The sequence below is a fragment of the Mesoplodon mirus genome (genome assembly GCF_964341445.2).
Source record: "Mesoplodon mirus genome assembly, chromosome: 7".
In the NCBI taxonomy this organism is placed as follows: domain Eukaryota; kingdom Metazoa; phylum Chordata; class Mammalia; order Artiodactyla; family Ziphiidae; genus Mesoplodon; species Mesoplodon mirus.
The window spans coordinates 64,861,555-64,864,285 of NC_138983.1; positions in this window are offsets into that span (position 1 = coordinate 64,861,555).

Here is a 2,731-nt window from a genome sequence, read left to right on the forward strand (position 1 = left end):
TTTAGCCCTAGAACTCATTGAGGATATTTGGGCACTTGTGCCTTCTGCTTATGACAGATTGTTGATCACAGTTATGATTTATCTCTGGCTGCATCTTTAGTCAGGAATACAACCCCTCAAGGAGAACCAATGCTGTTCCTCTGAGAAATTTTGACAAATCACATTATGACGTGGTTTCCAAGAATGCACCATGGTGAAAAAAGTCCAGCCTGCTTACACAGATGCTCAGCGAGTACCTATGAGCATCTGCCTTGTACACACAAACTGGCATCATCAGGGCAAAGCAGGACAGCAGCTGACTGCCTAGCAACACCACCTCCCTCGCTCCCACCTTCCATTACCCCTCTCCTGTGTTGGGGGCGGCCTTCTGGGGGGCTCTCTCCCCTTCAAGGCAGCTGTCCATGATGATCCCTGATGACTCTCTGATGATCCCTGGATGACTGGATTTCACTGTGTTGGGGGTGGAGGGGACTCTGGATACCCTACTCACAAAACTTAACCAAAGTTGCCTTGTTGTTTTAGAATATATTAGGTCTACCCAATCCCAAACATATCACTCACTTCTTAGAAGCCAAACTTAAAATCTGCACCCACCATTGAAAAGCCCTGAGTAATACATAATGCCAGATTAGGGGCTGCCATCCTGTGGAGGAGACACTACATCACTTACCTTGCTCTTCTGAGGTGGTGGACTGGGTGAAGTTGGGGTTTCCGAGTGCCCCTGGGAGCGTCCAGGGTTAAAAATAAAAATCTCCCTCTCATAGTCTATTAACTATGAATTCATCAGAGTAGATCCTTTAAAAATGTGCATCTACCTCCTCAGAGAGCTAGCAGTCAGCCACTTTTTTTTTTTTTTTTTTTTTTTTTGCGGTACGCAGGCCTCTCACTGTTGTGGCCTCTCCCGTTGCGGAGCACAGGCTCCGGACGCGCAGGCTCAGCGGCCATGGCCCACGGGCCCAGCCGCTCCACGGCATGTGGGATCTTCCCGGACCGGGGCACGAACCCACGTCCCCTGCAATGGCAGGTGGACTCTCAACCACTGCGCCACCAGGGAAGCCCAGCCACTTTTTATTGTAATTGTTTTTCCCATTAAAAAGGACTGGGTTTTGACCAGTGGAAAGGGGAGAGCAGTGAAGTCAGGGAAATCAGTTTGCAGCCTGGACACTTTGAGACGGTCAGACCCCTGTGAAAGTAGGTGTTTGGGGCCTTCTAAGTGGTAGAGAAAAAGGGTACAGAATGGAAGAAGAAGGATGCCAGAAGCCGTTGTCATTCTGACCAGAGCAGGAAGCAGAGGGGTGCTTCAGCTCACCGTTGCCTTTGCCGCTGGAAAAGAGTGATTTTTCTCCAGTAACAGCACCTGCCCTTGGACTTGAACCCTCTCCTAGGTAATGGTGTCACCATCCACCCAAGTACCCAGGCTACTCTAGATGCCCCCCTTGTCCTTATTCAACAAGCCTTGCCTATTCCACTTCCTCAGTATCACTTAATCTTTCCCTTCCTCCCTATCTCCGTGACCCATGTTAGTTCAGAGCCTTGTACCCTCTTCCTGTCCCCATCCCCCTGCCTCTGTTCATCCTCCGTCCTGCCCAAGATGGTCTTGTGGAATTGTTCATCTCATCACACCACTGCTAGGCAGGACATCTCCTGTCTGCCCCTGCAAATCCACTCTATCCCACTCTTGGTCCTGGGGACTAACCTGTATGGACCAAAACAATGGCCTCCCTTGGCTTCTAGCTTCTGGCTGGATCTGGCCAATGGGGAGTACCAGCTGGAGGTCAAAGGGGGAGGAGAGTGAGGTTGGGGTCTTTACGCCTCCTCACTGTGGAGTCCCCTTAAACAAAGGCCACAGCTCCTCTCAAGGTGACCTTCGCATGACCCTCTCAGTAACTGCTCCTTCCCACCCCCGCTTCCTACCAACAGCCCTCATGTTCCTTGCTTCAAGTATGGCGCTATACTTACCCAAACCTTAGTAAATAGCCTTTCTGTTTAACACTCCTCAAATTTTCCTCATCTGAGTGTGTCATCTCTTTCTGTTGCATCCCTGAATGATTCAGTTCTCCTACTCAAAACCACAGAGGTTCCCACAGCCTTTAAAATAAAGTCCAAGTTGATGATCTTGGGATTCAAGGTTCTTCATCACCCCATTTACCTTTGCAGCCTAGTTCTTGTCACCAGCCTTCACTTACTCTAAAATCTAATTATAAGGAGTCATTCGTATTTACCCTCAGATACTTGCACCTCTGAGCATGCTGTCCCTACGCCTGAGCTGTCTCTCTCTCTTTCTCGGCCTGAAGGTCTAGCACAGTGCCTAGTAGAGAGTAAACTCTCAGTAATTATACAGTGAATGAATAAATGAGAATTTTTGAGAACCTCACTTCCAGGCCCAATGTCATGCAAAAGCATATTTATGGGTACATATGACTCAACCCTTAAGGCAACGTATTTCATGCTAATGTAAACCCAGGCACTATACACTCTCCTTCCCTAAATTTTGGGGACAAGTGGCAAGGGGAAAGTGAGGAGGCTTCTAAACACAAATCAGCACAAGGTTGCATAACCCTGATCAAAGCTTGGGAAGAAAAATGGCATCTTCCCCAAGCAGGCTGTCTCTGATGATCCCTGGATGAATCACCGTGGAAAAAATAGAGAGAAGATGTTCCAGAGAGCCAGACATGTAATCAAGTAGGAAAATCTTTCCCTTCAGGGTGTTCTCATTTAGTAAATATTCCCC